Source organism: Rhinopithecus bieti, unplaced genomic scaffold (assembly GCF_001698545.2).
Source record: "Rhinopithecus bieti isolate Rb0 unplaced genomic scaffold, ASM169854v2 scaffold_20579, whole genome shotgun sequence".
Classification (NCBI taxonomy): Eukaryota; Metazoa; Chordata; class Mammalia; order Primates; family Cercopithecidae; genus Rhinopithecus; species Rhinopithecus bieti.
In genome coordinates, this window is record NW_016810413.1 from 395,365 (window position 1) to 416,186 (window position 20,822).

Genomic DNA, 20,822 nt, shown 5'->3' on the forward strand with positions numbered 1-20,822 from the left:
TATGGCAAATCCGGAAGGTAAGAAAGTATGGTGACTTCATTTAAATGAATATAGTTCTGTATAGATGAAGTGAGAGGTGAAGAGAGGAGAAAGAAAGATGTAGAGGTCAATAGGGCTATGAGTGCAGTACTGGGGACCCAGACTTAGACGCTAACATCGGTGGGGCAATTTAAATTATTTAAGTGAGTGAGTGACATGGGCTTCGGAATGATCACTCTGGTCATTTCTTCCATTTCAATGGACTCTCAGAATTCTAACACTTGCCTTGAGCTAGATCAACTTTGGTATTCATTTGCATGTTGGTAAATTTTTTAGTCCACATGACTAGAATTATAATCATGTATGGTTTTGAGACCCAGACCCGTCTCTGCGGCAGTGGTCTCTAAGACCAAAACTATCCTGAACCTTACGAACCCACACCCTGTGGGCAGGCAGTTGTTATCAAGAATAGATCCAATTAGATCTGTTAATTGTGTCATAGAATTTCTCAGAATTTCTCACTTGGCTACCTTCCCAATACCATACTATGACTGAACTAGTAGATCTCTCTTTGCTAAGGTTAGAGCAAAGAAGGCGAATTAACTTTTTGTGCATTGGCTGACCCAGCCTCAGAACATTTTGTATATTTTCTAATATTGAATGACAGATGGAAAATTTTCAGGGAAGGAGGTAGGTTGTAAGATAGATATGGAACAAAAAAAGCTCCAGATTCCTATAGACCTTTCATTTAATATGTTATTGCTATCAATATTTAATGTATATTAAATAACAATATATTACCATGGGTAGCTTCCTATATGGTTAGAATTCTACTAATCTGAATTTTTCTTTCTCAGAATTCCAGGCGATAACATTATAAAAATAATAGTTATAGATCCTCAAAAGGATATTTCAAGGTAATTACATTTGCCAAAAGGCAGCCTTTCATATAAATATATCATGCAAGCTGACATAAATACCTAAGAGAACCTAAATTAAAACAATCTTTTCTGTTGCTCTGAACTCTGTGTGAACTGGCTCATCATAGCAAAATGAGCTTCTTAGTGGTCAGTGCATTGAGAAAATGAAAGAACTGTCATGTATTCAAAAACCAGGACCAAGTACTGAATAGAGTTTAAGAAAAGAAAATCTTTGGTTTTGGAATCAAAAGTGGGGAAGAATTAATTTAAAGCAAGATTTTAGAAGGATGGCGAGGAGTTTCTGCGAACTGAAGTGAGTGGGAGGAAAGACCTTTCATAGTGATCCCCTTACCCTCACTTTTCCCTCAGTGCTTTGTTGATTTCAGTGTGGTGAGTAGAAATGGAGAATGGGCAGAAGCAGACAGGTGAACCAAAGGAAAGAAGGGGATGAAAAGATAAAAGGGCTGGCGGAGAGCATTCTCCAAGCCACTCAGAATTTGAGGAGTCTCACTACAGATAGTGAAGCACAAAAAAGCAAACATGCCATCCCCTTTGCTCACTGCCAAGTCCAGCACCAAGTTGGGGGACTGCCAGGCAGGCACTCCCAGTGGTCAAAAAGTGCAAATGTTACTCAGGGAATAATTAATGTGAGCTGTGTGATGTAATATGGGTCAAAAACATGAAAAGACATTTAAAATGTCAGTGGATGGCTCAGCAGACCCATCAGGCAGCCAGAGAGTAGAACACCTGCTTTGCACTCAGTGGCACAGAAGCCACAATTTAGACAAAAAAAAAAAAAAGAAGAAGAAAGAAAGAAAGAGAGAGAGAGAGAGAAAGAAAGAGAGAGACAAAGAAAGAGAGAGAGAAAGAAGGAAAGAAAGAGAAAAAGAAGGAAAAAGGGAAGGAAGGAAAGGGAAGGAAGGAAGGAAGGAGGAAGGAAGGAAGGAAGGAGGAAGGAAGGAAGGAAGGAAGGAAGGAAGGAAGGAAGGAAGGAAGGAAGGAAAAGAAGCAACTGCACAGCCTGGATGGTCAAGGCTGAGAAAGAGAGGAGACAGGGGCCCTGGGGATGCCCACAGGAGGCCAAAGGAAATGGCTGGAAACCCAGGCAGATTTGTTGTTTGAGGCAGAAAATAAAATGCTGATAAGGTTGTAATAGAAGAAGAATGGCTTAAATTTTATAACAATTATTCATCCTATTTTGATATCTGGAGTATAATTAAATTCAGACTTCCTTTGCTTAATTAGCCATTAGGTTTGATGAAGTACATTTTCAAGTCAAGCAGAAAATGACTTTAAGGAAGAGACTATCCACCTTTATTATAAAACCCCTGAGAAGATGGCGGCAGTGGGTTTTCAATGTGGCTAACTCTGATGTGCCCTTTTCTGCTTAATTCAAAGTTCAGCAAAAGTTTAAAAGGAAATGAAGTGAAAATTGATACTCAATAGATAATCACAGGAGAAAAAGATCAACACATAGTTGCTATGGACTTTTTTCAATGCCCTACTTTTGAGGATTCTTTTCATCATATAATTTTTTTTATTCCCTAGTACTTAAGTTTTTGAAATAAAGGAATTACCTTCTAAAGGGAATTCCATGTGCCATCATAGTCTCAAAAGGCTCATTTTGTTACCATGTGCTTTAAAAGATTCCACCACATGAAAGACAGGAAACAGTCATGTGAATAAAAGAGATAGAGAATTACAGACTCCTTTCCAGTGGCATAAAAGCTCTTTAATAAAAACTCTTATATATGATATCAATGGCCTTGCAAAGACATTTAGGCAATAATAAACTGCAAAATGATTTAGCATGTGCAGAAACCCATCAAGCTGTAAACTTACACCCTTTGACATTAATCTGTCATATAAGCAGGAGTAGGTACCTGACAAGACTTAAAATATGTAAGTTATGCCTCAGTAAAACAATTAAAAATTTAACTTAGAAGTTCTCGCTTGAAAAATTAGTGATAATATGACACACATTGACCATTGTGGGTAAAATTAATGATAGTTAAAAGAAAACAGCTGCTCTTTTTGGCCAAAGGAATACTTACAACATATTCATAGAATTGTTGAGTATTAAAGGTAAATAAAACCTTAACATTTTTTGTCCATCTCTTCATTTTATAGTTGCAAAACAAGGCATCCCTCTCATCATAATATCTAGAGGTAATGTTCTTGCCCAAAATGTTAAGAGCTAGGAAGTGACCATCACTATCTTGAGAATATCATTCACTTCACCCATTCCAAGGAAGCATAAACTATAAATTCCAACATTCTTATAGACTATTATGATTTAATTAAAAAGTCTGATTGGAACTAGAGAAATAGAACAGATTTACATGTCAATATCTGGAGAATAAACCTCATGAAATTAGTTATGGAAACTCACAATTTTAAGGGATCTGTAGCAGGTTATCTTATCTTGAGAAAAAAACAGAGACCAAAGCTGTGTGTGTGTGTGTGTGTGTGTGTGTGTGTGTGTGTGTGTGTAATAAATAAATGACTTCTGAAATGAAGTCATATACGTTCAGGAAGGAAGCCTAAGATGTGTGTTTAGCAGATGCATTTTAAGAAATGCCTATTGGTGAGTAGTATTCTGCTCTCTAACAAGGAAAAAAGAGGAAATGAATTTAAATTAGAACCAAAGGAATTTAAGTTATATGGAAAGATCTTATTGGCAGTGAAGAGTTTATAAACCCTGGAAAAGATTCCTGGAGAGGTTTTCAAATTCTTTGTCTGAATGTACTTAAAAGAAGGGAGATACCTATCAGCTCAGGGTGGTTGAAGTAGAGACCTGCATGGAATTTGCTTTCAGCTGAATTCTCTGCAAGTAGATTAGTTCTTGACAATGCTCAGAATGTCAAAGCCCATAAATGCTAGAGAGTGGCAAGCAATATTGCCCCTTAAAACAAAAACAAAAACAAAACTCACCAAAGTAATCATTTCCTTGGAAAGTCAATTGGCATATGGTAGTTGGTTATAAGTGAAATGTTCAATTATAATACATTCTTGTTTTATTTTCTTTTTAGCCTAGTTTCCAGTGGAAAGAAGGCTTATGAAATTTCTCTGGCAGGCTATGCCATGCTTAATACAATTTTTATTTTCCTTCTCTCTGTTGGTTACAACCAAATATCTTAGAAAAACCTAAACCTAAGTAGCAATACATGTACCCTCTGAGTAGATTCCTCTGAAGGAAATACCCTCTCCCTTGACTCCAAAGGAAAACTTTCTCTCCTAATTGAAAGGAGCAGGATGATTATCCCACCACCATCAGCCCTCTTCTTCCTTACCTTCAGAGAGTCCACACAAATTCTCTTCATCTTGCAGAATTTCTTCTCATTTCCAACCCAAAAAACAGCACATGCACTAACAGTTCATACCAAAATTCGCTAATTTGCTGTACTTCTCCGCTCATACAGCTGTGTGTCTGTTTACCCCATTGTGTTTGCTACAACTATTGTCTGGTTTTCATCGCAAGCTCCTGAAGGTGAAGGATGGAGTCTGTTTAACTTGCTTTGCACGACCCTGTGTGTACATGCAGGTGGACACCATGTGACCGTCCTTGACAATAATGGTTTCTGACATGACTGGATGGATTAGCTAAAGTTGGAGAGAGAGGACTTAGTTTGCAGAATCTGTGTCATTGGTTGGTCCTCCCATATGTCACATACCAAGGTGATCATTGTCTGTCAGGAGTTATCAGGGCAGTGAGCAGTGCGGCCAAGGACTCAATCAGCAGCTAGAAAATCTAAGCCTACCCTAAAATCCACAGAAATCAAAACTGCATTTATTTGCATGCTTTCCTTCCACCATGACCCTTCCTTCTCTTGTGTATAAATCCAGTCTTGCTGGAGTTCTCAGCTCAGAGCATTGTCTGCCAGTGACCATTGCCATACCAGGCTGTTAAATCTCAGACACACCCTGGAAGACTATCAAGTTCACAGTATCTTGTTTTTCTTATTTCTTTGTGTTTATATAGTCTAGAGGGAACAGAAGTCATTTTTACAAAGATTAATATTTCTTCTTTCCCACCAATTCCCACATAACCCTTTCCAATCTTCCTTTACATCAGTCTTCCTCACGGACCCAAGAAGACAGAGATAAGTCAATCCACATTTCTTAGGTTAAAAAATTCCAGTGCTTTTTCACCTCTAGGGTCTTCAAAGTTAGGTTTTCAGAGAACAAAATGATTGATGAAAACCTGCTTCTCACAGAAAGCACAGGAAATGACATTTCATTTAATTCAACAGATATTTTCTAGGCACCGATTATGAGTCACTCGCTGTGTATTGGGGAAAGAAAAGGGAACAAAACATAGACTCTGGCTTCATATAATATATTTGGAGGTGTGATGTGTGTGTAATGGTCAATTTAAGATTTTATTACATGATCTTAAATATAATAAGATTGCTTTATTTTGGATTGTGGTGAGGATTAAATGACGTATAATATAGTCAAATTATACTTGACACAGAGCCTGGCATGTAAGACATCCTCAATAAACAACAGCTGTTACTATTACTGAAAGAGGCTTAATTTAGAGCAATCTGGGGGGGAGTGTTCTCTCTCTGGAAATCAAATTTTACCTTGGATTAAAGGTATTTTGATTGTTACGGGAAGAAGAGGAATCATCCAAGAGTTGGATTCTCACCAGACTCTCTCTGGACAGCAGCACATTGCTGAGCTCACCCACTGCCATAAGAAAGTTCTTCTCTTAGCTTCTTTTAAACATCTGTTTGAAAACTTTCCTTACTGCAAAGATGGTACATTTCCTGAAAGAAGCAGCACATCATAAAGTGTTTTGGCACAGAGCTCATTCTACCTGCTCATTCTACCAAGATTCTAGAGCGTTTCAGAACCTGGATCATATCCCAAACACACACACAGCACATATTTTTCTCGTTCCTGCTTCCTCCTACCATGGTCTAGATTATGGTTGTTCTGCAGGGCAAGTGACTACCAAAATACACTTGAAGTTTTTCATATTTATTTTAAAGGTACATAAAATGATTTTATAGAGCATCATTTTAATGATTTAGCTCTTACCGAATCCATATCAACAATTAATCTTAAGCAGGAATAAATCAACTTTAACCTCAGGAAAAATTAAGTCAAATTGTAGTCACCCAATAGATTTCTTTTTTAAACTTGCCCAATACAAATGGCTTCACTGGCGTCTTAGCTGAGCTATAGTATTTAATTAATCAATTATTCAGTTAATTTTATGGTTAAATATATAAATTGATCATCATGTAAATGTCAAGATAATTGAAGACAAGGATGTCATAATATTATTAGCCCAAGCAAAGGAATCCACCTACTTCACTCTTTTTGGTTCAATTTAAGATTTGCTCTACACTCTCAAATATCTGGATAAGTAAAAGAAGACTTCCTGCCATGTTCTTCTTTAATATTTACCATTAGGAAAAGCCTCAGTCTTTTCCTGACTTCTGTTATTTAGAAGACCTCTGACCATGTCCTGCATCACCATTATATTCTCAATATTTTATCCTGACTGAAGCTTCATTCAGTTGTTTCATTCAAAAAAAAGCTAGAATTTCACCTCCCATATTTCCTCAACAAGAATGAAGAATTATGGGAAACATTTGATATATTTTCCATCTATTGCAAAAGTATCAGAAGGATGTACTAGAATGAAAATCTTATAGGTATCTTCTATAAAACATTGCCACTTAAATTATACCATGAGGACCTAATTTTAGCTTCCAACTATGGAAGCTTCTGTTCTCTAGCTCTCTAAGCTAATGTTGCTATTTCTCAAATTTACTTACGTATTGAAGTGTTAATTTCTCACACCTACCTTCTTTATTTCAAACTAATACAATCCAAAGATTTCATATACACTTTAGTTATTTAGATCTTTTCAGTGTTTTCCTTTACCAGATGATTTAGTTTTGGCTTCTCTTTGACTTTGTAACCATTAAATATAGTCATGAGACCATTGCATGGGTTTTATAAAAAAAAAAAAAAAAAAAAAAAAAAAAGGAAAATTAAGGTTCTCTAACCATAATTACTCAAAAGAAGCCAGTGGATCTACCAATCCAGACTCTCAATGGTACCTTAGTACAACCTTAGGGAATTTTTTCCTCTCTTCTAATTTATCATGATTAGTTGTTAGTTCAGAATTGATCCTATTTCTGTAGAAATAGATGTCACAATCCTAGAGTTTTATGAGACTATACAGCCTTGAGTTTTTGTAAAAATCAGCCAGAGGCTTAAAGAGTTCCTTCAGATGGATAAAGAAAGGGAAATGAGCCCTCCCCACCCCTTCCTCTAGCTCTCCAAGCATTATAAGAAGCATGAAGCCAAATCAGATGTACTACTCTATGAGAAGGTAAGAATAGCTTAAAGGAACCTTAAGATGCCTCACCCAATTGTCTTTTTCTAAATCCTGGCACTTTTATACAACACAAATGTGCAGTTCCTATGGAAACCTTGTGCCCAATTTAATAGCATTGTTGATCAATGAACATTTGTCATGCTCCAGACAACTGCCATGAATTAGTAAAATAAAATACAGTATCCCTTAAAAAACTTGAAACCAAACTCTGGGATGATGTCAATGGGATAAGAATAGACAGTTCGTTTCTTTTCCTGATTCCTCATTCACCAATCTTCTCCTTCAACATTGCATGAAAGAATAGAATCTTTCTTTCCATTGCCTTTATTCATTTACTGCACAGTCGTAAGGATTAAATGAAACTGTGAAGATAATGCAATTAGGAAGGAGACTGGTTCAAAGGACACGTTTAACAAATATGTGTTTCCTCTTCCTTCAGGAACCATAAGAATATTTGACAACAACCATATGAATTTTGTGAAGGAAATTCAAAACTGGTGAAGATAGGCTATGTTGAAACGCATATCAAAACTTCTGCCTGATCATCTGAGAGAATACTATATACTTTTTGAAATGTTATGGCATATCTGTAAATAGCAATTCAGATTTTGAGTCTTGTTATCATACCTGGCCACTGAGGCCCAGTCACTACGTTTCCTGTATCCCAGAGTGAATGACAGAGAAACAGCTTGAACTCCCATGCACTCAATGGAGTCATTAAGATATCTCATTCTGGAGGCTTGTATTAAACCAGCCTCCAAAAATGAAATACTTTTCCAACACTTTTGGTGCTGAAAGGGAAGTCTTTTTATTAAGACTTGTTCCTAACCCAGTAAATAAATCACATGTTCAGCAGCAATAAAAATATTGGTGAGAAGTGAACCTTATTCATTTCAAAGCAAGGAGCCTGTTGAGTGGTGATACAATTTTTAGAGCATGGATTTGACAAGACAGCTCTCATTAAACTCATGAAATAATTTTATGCTTTTGTGATTTTGTTTGTGGGCTTTTCTTTTTTCAAAATTGAAGTTATGTACTTAACTCTAATCAGAACCATCAAAGCCTTTTAAAATACCCATATAGTTTACAATTTCTGTTCTTTTTAAAAAATAATGTCATGACGTTTCTTTTGTAGTGCTAAGTTCTGTGTTTCAAAAGTACAAATAATATTTATTTGTAAGGAATCCAGTAAATATTTATGAAATTCCTACCATGTGCCAGGCCTGGTTCTGGTTGCAAAAGATGTTACAGCACACAAAGCAAGTTTCCTGCTTTGGAGTAGTTGGGGAGAGAAGAAGGATAGGTGTTGAGACATACTGAAAATAAACAAAATGTATAATTAAGTAAGGAAGCTAATCACTGCTACTATAGAATTAAAGATAATTAAAGATATATAAAAATGAGTGCTTAACTTTAGATTGGATGTTCAAGAAAAACCTTTTTGAGGAAGTGATATTCAAGTGGAGACTGAAATGGTGAGGCGTCCAGCCAGCCATGCAGAGTTCTGGAGGAAGAGCATTATAGACAGAGGAATGGCAAAGCCCTAGAAGTAAGGATCAGATCTCTGTTTTTCGTAAGTTGAAGACCCGCATGGCCAGGGGTGGAGGATAAGAAGGTAGGGGTCAAGGTTGGAAAGAAGGCAGAGTGGGAATAATGTGGGGCATAGCAGCCAGGAAATAAGTTTAGATTCATTCTCAGTGCCATGGGGAGCTATTGGGTATGGGGACTGGCGTATAGAAGCAGGAGAATAACATGATCTGATCTACATTTTTCAAAGTGTACCTCATCTGCTGTGTGGAGAATAGAGCAAGAGTAGAGGTGTGTTTAAGGCAGTTGGAACCATTGAAGGGATGTAAGCAAGAAAACTGACTCATTGGTTTTGGTTTTTGTTCTCAAGATCTGACTATGGTATAGAAACTGGACTATGGTAGAAATGGAAGTATCAAAGGAGCCAGAGTGAAAGAACTTTCAGTAAATTTGGAAAGTGATATGAATTCAGATATGGAGATCAGATGGTGTCCTTGAGTTACAAGAAGAGACGACACTCATGAACAATTATTATGCTTATTATTTATAAACACACAAATGTAAGTATAAAACTGTTAAGGCCACATAACAAAATGGGAGTGATGCCTCTACAAGCTGAGAGACAACAAGGCCTGTTAACAAACATCAGAGCTGGAAGGGGCGGAAGAATTGTTTTCTAGAACCCTCAGAGGGGGCATGGCCCTGCCAATATCTTGATTTCAGACTTCCAGACTCCAGACTTGGAGAGAATACATTTTGTTGTTTTAAGGCAAAACTAATAAATAAATAAATAGATAAATAAATAAATAAATAAATAAATAAAACAATTATGCATTGTTATTTCTTACATAAATTCTTTTAATCATCACCATATTCAATAGAATAGGTACTCAGCTCATTTTCCTTATATGAAAAATCCAAGCCAAAGTGGTAAATCAAGTGTCCAAATGTCCAGGTGTATTAGTCCCGTCTCATGCTGCTAATAAAGATATACCCAAGACTTGGTAATTTGTAAAGGAAAGAGATTTAATTGATTCACAGTTCAGCATGGCTGAGGAGGCCTAAGGAAACTTTCTACTGAGGAGCCCTAAGGAAACTTTCTACAATCATGGTGAAACGGGAAGCAAACACGTCCTTCTTCACATGGCAGCAGCAAGGAGAAGTGCCAAGCAAAAGGGGGAAAAGCCCCTTATAAAACCATCAGATCTCATGAGAACTCACTATCCTGAGAACAGCTTGAGGGTAAGCACCCTCATGATTAAATTACCTCCCCATGGGTCCCTCCCATGACACATGGGGATTACGGGAACTATAATTCAAGATGAGATTTGGGTGGGGACACAACCAAACCATATCATTCTGCCCCTGGTCCCTCCCAAGTCTCATGTCCTCACATTTCAAAACACAATCATGCCTTCCCAACAGTCTCCCAAAGCCTTAACTCATTCCAGCATTAACTCAAAAGTCCAAGTCCAAAGTGTCGTCTGAGACAAGGCAAGTCCCTTCCACCTATGAGCCTGTAAAATCAAAAGCATGTTACTTTCAAGATACAATGGAGGTACAGGCATTGGGTAAATATACCCATTCCAAATGGCAGAAATTGGCCAAAACGAAGGGACTACAGGCCCCGTGCGAGTCAAAAATACAGCAGGGTAGCCAAATTTAAAGCTCCAGAATGATCTCCTTTGTCTCAATGTCTCACATCCGGGTTATGCCGATGCAAAATGTCAGCTCCCAAGGCCTACTCCTGTGGCTTTGCAGGGTACAGCCTCTCTCCCAGCTTCTTGCATGGCTGGCATTGAGTGTCTGTGGCTTTTCCAGGTGCACAATGCAAGCTGTCAGTGGACCTACCATTCTGTGGTCTGGAGGACAGTGGCCCTCTTCTCATAGCTCCACCAGGCAGTGCCCTAGTGGGGACTATTTGTGGGGGCTCCAAGCCCACATTTTCCTTCTGCACTGCCCCAGCAGAGATTCTCCATGAGGACTTCACCCCTGCAGCAGGCTTCTGCCTGGATATCCAGGCATTTCCATACATCCTCCAAAATCTAGGTAGAAGTTCCTTAACCTCAATTATTGACTGCTGTGTACCCACAGGCTCAACACCACATGGAAGCTGCCAAAGTTTGGGGTTTGCACCCTCTGAAGTCATGGCCCAAGCTGTACCTTGGCCCCTTTCAGCCACAGCTGGAGAGGCTGGAACACAGGGCACCAAGTCCCTAGGATGCACATAGCCAGCCCACAAAACCATTTTTTCTTCCTAGGCCTCTGGGCCTGTGATGGGAGAGGCTGCCATGAAGGTCTCTGACATACTCTGGAGATATTTTCCCCAATGTCTTGGTATTAACATCTGGCTCCTCATTACTTATGCAAATTTCTGCAGCAGGCTTGAATTTCTCCCCAGAAAATTTGGTTTTTCTTTTCTATTGCATCATCAAGCTACACATTTTCCAAACTTTTATGATCTCCTTCCTCTTGAACACTTTGCCACTTAGAAATTTCTTCCACCAGACACCCTTAATCATCTCTCTCAAGTTCAAATTTCCACAGATCTCTAGGGCAGGGGCAAAATGTGCCAGTCTCTTTGCTGAAACATAGCAAGAGTGACCTTTATTACAGTTTCCAAAAAGTTCCTGATCTCCATCTGAGACCACCTCAGCCTGGACTTCTTTATCCATATCACTATCAGCATTTCGGTCAAAGCCGCTCAACAAGTCTCTAGGAAGTTCCAAGCTTTCCCACATTTTCCTGTCTTCTGAGCCCTCCAAACTGTTCCCACCTCTGCCTGTTTCCCAATTCCAAAGTCACTTCCACATTTTAGGGTATCTTCATAGCAGCACCCCAATACCAGTACCAACTTACTGTATTAGTCTGTTCTCACACTGCTAATAAGGCATACCTGAGGCTGGGTAATTTATAAAGGAAAGAGGTTTAATTGACTCACAGTTCAGCATGGGTGGGGAGACCTCAGAAAACTTACAATTGTGGCAGAAGGGAAAGCAAACCTGTCTTTCTTCACATGGTGGCAGCAGGGAGAAGTATAAGTGAAGCAGGGAGAAGTCTCTTAGAAAACCATCAGATCCTGTGAGAACTCACTCACTGTCACGAGAACAGCATGAGAGTAACCACCTCCATGATTCACTTACTTCCCACTGGGTCCCTCCCATAACGTGGGGATTATGGGAACTACAATTCAAGATGAGATTTGGGTGAGGCCAAACCATATCACCAGGAAAAGCAAATGGCAAATCTAGAATTCAAAGCTCAGTGTATGTGTCCATACTAGGATTTTTCTGTTCTGCTATGGTGTGCCCATATCAGAATTAACAAAGGAAAAATATTGAAAATTCCATTCTAAATAATAAAACAATATTCTATAATATAAAATACATAATTTACTTAACTGTATTGATTTTTAGCTTATTTCTATACTTTTATTCCTATAAATAGAACTGTAGTAAACATTTTCTGTATTATTTTACCTTATTTCTGGTTACTTCTTTATCTGAATTCCTAGAAGCATCAAAGAATATAAATATTTTTAAAACTCTGGGTACATAATGTCAATTTATTTTCCAGTAAGTCTGTGCCATTTATACTCTCACTTAGCCCAACCAACATTAAGTATATTGTCATCTTGGCTGATTTGATAACTGAAAGGTTAATTTCATAGATTAATTTGCATTTCCTTTCATTACTAATGAGATTGAAGGCTTTCTAACATACTTATTAGCTTTTTATTATCTTCTTTTGTAAATTCAATTGCCTGTTTTCCTATATGGTGTGAGTATTTTTTTCTTGGTGATTTGTAGGAGCTCTTTCTATTGGAAAGATACTAAGACTGCTTTTTAATTCTTGCAAACAACTTTTCCCAGAGTGTATTCCACATTCAGTTTTCCAACTTTCTGTTGTAAAAATATCATAAATATAAGAGGGTATGCTCCTGCTATCTTTGCTGCATAATAAACATCAGAGTTTAGCAGCATAAAACAATAAACATTTTATATCACAATTTTAGAAGTCAGGAATTGAGGTAGGTCTAGAAGCTTTTCTGCTCTCATGACTTACTCATCTGGCAACTGGTTGACTGAAGGGCCCAACATGGTTTTGCTCACATATTTAGTACCCTGGCAGTGATAAAAGGAAGACTGAGATTTGCTGGCAGTGTCAACAGGAGTGCCTACATATGGCTTCTTTGCGTGGTGGTCTCTAGGCAGTCAGACTTCTCACTTGGAGACTCAGGGCTCCAAAAGACAATGTTCCAGCAATCAAGGTCAGCCTCATGGCCTTTTGTGATTCTGCTGCAGAAGTTACATAATGCCTACTCCACTGTGCTCAATTGGTCAGTTCATAAGCTCTCCCAGATTCAGTGGGAGAGAACACAGAGGAGAATCAAAGAATCTGACCATGTTTTAAAACCTCCATAAGGTATAACATTTTTTAAGGAATAAAGCAAACTCCCCTTCACTTTTAATTTTGTTCACGGAATTTTGCCTGCAACTGGTTTTAAGTATTTATGTATGTTTATCTATCTTTTGGTTTCTTTCATTGCTTCGTAATTCATTTTAAAATTATTTTAAGCGTCTGTCTACAACCTCAAGGACATTACCGATTAATATATTTAGAACAATTACTTTTTGGTCTTAAAATATTTTAAGTACTAAGTATTGTAGTTGCATTAATTTAATTTAATTCTTAATTATTTTCATCCTTAGATTTCTATCAGTGACATATTTGAAAATTCACTTTATAAATGCAGGTCAGACCATATATTTAATTATGCAGCTGCTGTGTGGAGAAGAAAAAACAAATCTAACTAAATAATTCTTGCTTAGTACTGTGCCAAATTTGTGGCTCATTCTTCAAAAATTAACTGAAATACAATGAGCTACAGATTGCCTGTGTAGCTAACGGTTCCCTTTAGCTCCTACAATGGTGCTTGAATATTGAATAATTTGATTAATTTCATAAACAGTAATTGTAGCACTCTTTCTCACAGTATTACGAATAACAAAGTAAAAAAGTGTCATCACATTAACAGCAACAAAAATGTCTTTTAATTAGAAATTATTTTAAAGGACGTTCTTCTGCATCATAGAGAGAAAAGAACCTCTTTAAATAATATGTGGTAAACACTCAGTGTTAAATGATCCTTAGTCTGAGGGTCGAAAAATGGCAATTGAGGTGTCTTCGGTGTTTTTTCTCTGCTTCCACTATTGCATTTCAAAAAGTGGTTTCATCAGCTACCAAGGTGCGGGTCTGGGAAAGTTGTTCAGAGAGAGGTAAACTGAGTAAGATACATGACATGTACATAACAGTGATCTTCAGCATTTGTATTATGCTATGTATCTTCTTGTTTTATTTTCACCATAACCAGAAAGAAAAAAATGAATTTTTAGAGAAAGAAGAAAAAAATGAAAAAAATCTTATTGTCTAATGCAGTTCAGTAGCATGAGGGAAGGGCAATATCTAATTTATTTCTTCAACATTATATCTCCAACACTAAGCATTATACTTTGCACATAGTAGATAAGAAATATGTATTGAAGAATGATATAAAAGAGGCACAAAAATTCCTCATAAGGCTCTTCCTGATATCCAGTCTGAATCTGGAGAGTTTTTTTTCATGGAGGCAACTACGTTTGTGGTATATCTCCTTTCATATCTGTCTGTATTTCCTGCTAGTCTTCTGCAAGAAGTCATACTACGTGAGAGCGGACTGGAAAGTCAAGCTGTTGAGTCCATTTACTATCACCAAACTTTATTACTAAAGATAATTTGAAATCCCATGGCTTTCCAGAGGCAAAGGTTCTCGACTCACCTATGGCTAAACCAAAGTTTATGCCTAAATATCCACAAGTTGAGCCAAAGTGCAGGATGCTGCTGTATCCATCCTTTGGGCCTGAACACACATTGTGTAGCCTCTGTAGGGAAAGCCACATGTCAGAGGCTGGGCCTTGTGCTTCAGGAACACTACTGCTTTTTTATAGTCATTTTGCAGATACAAGACATTCAAGTGCTTCTTCATTTTGTGTTGAGTACTAAATACAGAGAAATTCTAGAACTACACTCTCTAATACTAGAGCCACTATCAACGGGTAGCTTAATTAACTCAAATTAATTAAAATTAAGTAAAACTAAAAATTAAGTTCTTCCATCACACTAGCCATATTTCAAGTGCTCAGTAGCCACACATGACTGGTAGCTACCATACTGAATAGTGTAAAGATGAAAAATTTTCATAATTACAGAAAGTTTTATTGGACAGTACTACTCTAGAATATACCACTTAAATCACATTTCAAACCTACTAAATTTGATATCCAATTCTGCGCTTATAACAAATACTGGCTTTCAAACTGATGTATTTATCTGAATGACTGAAGTTGTTCCTGTTAAAATATTTGCTGAACAGCAAATGTAGATATTTCTTAAACAAGTTCCTGTGAAACACACGAAAACAAAATAGAGAGTATCTATTACCCAAAACGGAGTTAAATTTCTGAAATTCATTTTAATTGGAGACAAGTCCCATATGATTTCTACAGAGTCTAGGTTATAGAGAACTTACAAAGTTTATTCAACTAGTTAAATTGTGCCAAAAATTCAAATGAAAACATAAAAGTGTCACCATATTAAAGCCCCATCACACCTGATTTGATATATAATCAGGAATAATTTATAACTCAAATACTGCCATATGTAAATTGATAGGAAATGTATTATTTAAAAGTTCATTTTCTTAAATAAAATTAACTTTTTTCCCTGAGGTATTATTAATATTTCTTCATAAATTTGCATTCTCTATGGCAAATGCCCAAATTCTTTCCAATTATCTCCAATCTGTATTAATGGAAATTAAACTGGTGAGAACTTATCACATGATATAACCATGAAAAGCAATAAAGATATACAATTTGTTGTTTATTTGGACAAAAACTACATATAGCATATGCAGAAAAATAAACTAATAGCATTTTACGTATTTATACATTCCTATTATGCAATTTCTCATATGATCCAGAATAATACACTTTGATAATCCATTTCTAATTGCACTGAGTAAAAGTATCCTCTTTTTTCTACTTTAGAAGTTGCTGTGGAAGCAGAGCAGCATCTGCTGAAGAGACAGAAACCAGTCCCAGGGGTGTTACAGGAAGGCACCAGCAAGGACATTGGTCTTTGATTCAACAGTCCTGTCAAGTATAAATGTAAGTGTGAGGAGCAACAGAGGGCAGGGCAGTGGTCTGGGTGGCCCACAGGTAAAGACACAGATCGCTGTCCAGGAGCACAAGGGCCCCTGGCAGACGCTCAGTGTCTAGCCTGCCTGCATGTCCTGTCTCCTATCCCCATTTCCATCGCTGCAAAAGCCTTGAGACCATTGCTACTAATACTAGGTTTTCAAATCCCCTATAGTAAAATACATGTGCAGAGTGTGATCCTAGCTGATTTTTAAGTCTAGGCATGTTGAATACAGTCTTAAAATAATCATTTCCATAGATCTTGACTAGGTATCCAAATGTTCACCAGATGCTAGGAGTTAGATTTTGCAGAGGAAAATTGCTAACTTAAGCTTCTTTTCATGATTCAGCAGAGGGTTTTAAGTAATAAAAGATCTGGAGATTTGTAACATAAATAATTCCAGTGCAAATGGGAAAATTAAAATAATCTTATCATCTCTGTCATGTCTATATATGTTTTTCTACCATTATCATATTTCTCTTAATTGGGCCAATTTTTTTTCTGGCTGATATTTTATAGTTTTAGGTTATGAGCTGTAATGAAGAAATGATTCTTTTCAGATGACTGAAGTGATATGTACTAAATTTTCCTAAAAACAATCTAGGATGAATGAAACAGAGCATGATATGACAGAAATGGCTTTCTTTGTATGTGGTATTGAATATACTCACAGTGAAAAATAATAATAACAGCACGCCAGAATCCCTTTTATTCCTTAATTGATCTCTCAGTAGAAGCAATAAAAACATAAAGTACCTCATTAACTTTCAAACTTTGACGGAAAAAAAAAAAAAACACACAACATACCATCCATTTCTGACAAGTAGACATTATCTCATAGTATCCACAGCCATCCTATGCTTATTACTATTGCCTGGTCTTAAGTGTGACTTTTGGACACACGACTCAATATTCCCTAATATATAATAGTACAATGGTTTTTATAGTCTATTTCATTTTATTTCATAATTAAAAGAATGAATTGCTGAGATTCCCCAGATTTTTCGTGTTCTTATTGGGGTGGGGTGGATACCTGAACAAAAGGAAAAGTACAGCATTTAGCCTTATCGTTAATCCCTCATTGACTGCAGCCTGTCTAGAATGAATCCATTTAGAGTTCCTGGAGAAATGCAAATACATTAATGATTTTACCAAGGCATTGCATTTTTAATATAGGTACCACTAATTATTTTGGCTGGATTCCATCAAAGCCAGATGTTCTCCAAACGAAATCTTTATAATGCAAACCCAGTGAATAAAAAATACATGTTCATCAAAGCAGCAGATTGTAGGACTTGTGGATATTAGAAAAACTAGGGAAAGAGGCATGATGTGGGTAACAGTCATAATGTCAGAGTAAAGCTCTGAACTTGACAGAGGTACTTTATAATCATTGCAACCAATGACAGGCTCGGCTTCTGGCTTTCTTGTAACAAAATCTTACTGCCAAGGGCATTGATGAGCTCTCCCAGTAAAAAAGTATAATAATAATGTTAAACTAAATCATAAAAATACAGAAGGTGGTTATTAAAGGGCAGAGGAGAGAAATTGCTTGTAAAGTTCGGGTGGAAATATCAAAAATACATTTTATTGAACTTTTAAGAAATTAAGCTCTTTGTTTTTAAACTAGGGTGCAAAATAATAAAATGTAAAGGCTATTCAATAAACTATTTCATTCAATGGTCAACAGCAATGATTCAGCAAGTAAAAATAAAAATTACATTATTCAACATGGTCATCAATTCAGGCAGGCCTGAAGTTTACAAGTTATAAGTTTTTGAGTGAAAATAACCAGGTGAAAGTATTTTTTAAATGAATTTCGATTGAAAAAATATAAAGAATTTTTTGAATGTACACCTTTTTCTCAGTGAAAATGGACTTGGTTTAACTTGACATAGTATAAAACTCTTAATGTTTTATGTAGTTTATTAAGTTCTATGGAGAAATGTATTTGAAACAAATGTAGATAATGATCGAAAAAGTTTAAATATGAACACCATTATAGGCATACAATTAAGAAAATCAAAATAGATCATGATAACTAATCTTTTGCATGCCATCCAAAAGCACAGAATGTAACTTTTTAAGTCATTTTTTAATAATCTGGAGTTTTCTTTCTGACCCTTTTACCTTCCAAAAATATAGATTCCTGAATCATAGAACATACACATTTTGGTAGACAGATTCTATATTTTCCTCAAGTTAAATAACATATACCTCTAAGTGACAATAATCGTAAAAGCAAGCTTTTTGCTCATTAAGATACCTAATGTGCCTTACATATAGTATGTACTAAATAATATGGGTTGAACTGAATTATTCCCATTTTCTCTTCAGATGTTAATGTGTCTCTTGGATTGACACTAGAGAGGTGGTGTCCCACACATGGGAATTAATGAGCTACATCTGTAACCAAAAATATCCATGGGAAAACTGTTGAATTGATCCATATCTGTTTTATTAATCAAGCCCATTACGGAAGGGCTTTCTTGTGGTTGTACTATACTTTGGAAATAAATAGAGTGGGGAAACCACAGTTCATTTTAAAAGTTGTTTGAAACTTTGAAGAACATGGGGTTTTATATTATATGACAGCAATAAACTCCAGTTTTTGATGGCTGTAATTTTGAGTATATAAGTATATAAATATTCTGTATGTATAATTTTACTGCAGAACATTATGACTGTGGCCAAGAAGACCCTTACTGTTCAATATGGAATTTACTTCTTACTGCCACTGTCTTCCTTCCTCAACTTTTAAAATAAAAGACTTTTAAAATAAAAGAAATTTTAAAACTAGCTTAGTATGAATAGCCTTTAGCTGAAGCAGATGGCTGCAAGTCAGGAACCCCAGATTCTATCCTTCATTCTCCTACCAACTTGGAATGTGGCCTTGGGCAAGTCATGAGAGTAAATCTACAATAAAAGAGCTAATAATGCCTTACATGTGTGTGGTGTTTTATGATCTAACAGAGCACTTTCACATACAATATCTTATTTAATCTTCCCCACAGCTTCCTGAAAAGAGTATGGCAGTTATTAACAACCCGCATTATAAAGAGTAGGAATTTGAGACCCAGTGAAAGAAACTAAATCGTTTTTTTGAGTCAGGAACAGTCATAGTCTAAGATTCCGGGCTGGTCTTTGTCTTTCCTCTGCACCACATTGCCACCCTCTGGCACCTCCAATGGTGGCAAAGCAGGAATGACTATAGCTGCACTGGTCAATATGATAGCCACTAACCACATTCTGATATTGAGCATGTGAAATGTGGCTAGTCCCAACTGAGATGAGCTGTGAGTGTGAAATACACACCAAATTTCTAAGACTGGAAATGAAAAACAGAATGTAAAATGTCTCATTAATACTTTATATATTGATTGCATGTCAAAATGATGATATTTTTAATATTTTGAGTTAAATAATAGTACTAAATATAAATAAATATATTAATAAATATTACCAAATATGGTTTAATAACATTAATTCCACCCATTTCTTTTTACTTATTAATATGGATAATAGAAAACATAAAGTTGATGTGTGACTCACATTGTCCCTATGGGACAGCACTGACCAGAGAATTCCATTGTTCCGAGCCCACATGCTAATTTCACAGTACTGGACTTGTTTATGTGCCTGGCTTGATGTGGCTGACACAATTCCCTGAGATGCTGTCAAACAGAGGGCAAGGTAGATTAGCAGCAATGATCTGGGCATTCTCGCACAGCTTCCACATGCAGGAAAAAAGTCTGGTTTCATTAGTTGCTGCCCCAAATTGCTCATTCATCAAAAGGGTCCATTTTATACCTGTTGAATCCTTGAGAGACTTAGAAGTAAAAGTGCTATGGCAAGAACTATAAATTGCATTTATGGCTCTATAGCACTCTTTATTTTCAAATACGTTCCCATTAAACATTATGAATGAATGAGACATTAAACTGTTAGGCTGATATATACTATGTAAAATAGTAATTATATGTAACTTTGTTGTACAGTATGTTTTATTCTACCTACAAAGTCTTTAAGATATTTTACATACAATCCCTAAATAAATAGCTTATACCTGTTATGGAACAATCTAACTGAAAGTCCTCAGGAAAAATGAATTCTTATTTAGAAGAAAAAATATGTATAGTAAAAAATAGCACAGATCACTAAAATCTAGCATCCATCTGGCAGTTATTATGTGGGCTCAAGTACCATGCTAAGAGTTACACCAAGGTTCTCTCACTTCATCTTTACATGGCTTTGAAAATCAGCAAGAGGGAGCAGAACCAAAGGTCTTAACCACTACTGCTTCTTATTTCAAAGCAATTTAAAATCATAACTCAACCTATCATGACAGTATAAGAATATTTGGAATTGATTTGATTTGATTCATTTAAACTCCACGAGCATCTACCTAGCAAATACAATGGACCAGGAACAGTTCTAGACACTGAGGGAATATTGAGCAATAAGACCAGAGCTCTACCCTCAAAGAGAACACTGATTGGCAGGTTTATGAACATGCTTTTGAAAAATGCTTACTTACGATGAAATAAAAGGGGAGTCACAACTCACGTTCTAAAGGGCTTCTTTATGTTCCAATAGGAATCTTTATAGTGCTATTCCTCAGTTTGTTAAAATTTACCTATTGTTCATAAAGCAAAGGTCTTATATTTAAAAAAATAAAAAAATAAAAAAATAAAAAACTATGTAGTTTGAATTTCAGAGGTTTGCTTTCCTCCATTATACTCACTTGGAAGAAGAGGTGCTGAAATTACCTTAAATCTTTTCTAGAACAAGGA

The 20,822-nt window shown here is 36.3% G+C and overlaps 1 protein-coding gene across 5 annotated transcripts in view; it reads left to right on the plus strand.

Annotated features, from left to right (window-relative positions):
• COL8A1 (collagen type VIII alpha 1 chain) overlaps window positions 1-20,822 on the plus strand; it is a 157,479-nt gene that overhangs the window by 84,397 nt on the left and 52,260 nt on the right. For all 5 annotated transcript variants that reach the window (XM_017891925.1, XM_017891924.1, XM_017891926.1 and 2 more), the window contains one exon: window positions 15,879-15,998. The gene's annotated coding sequence lies outside the window, so the exon portion shown is untranslated. The remainder of the gene's footprint in view (window positions 1-15,878; window positions 15,999-20,822) is intronic.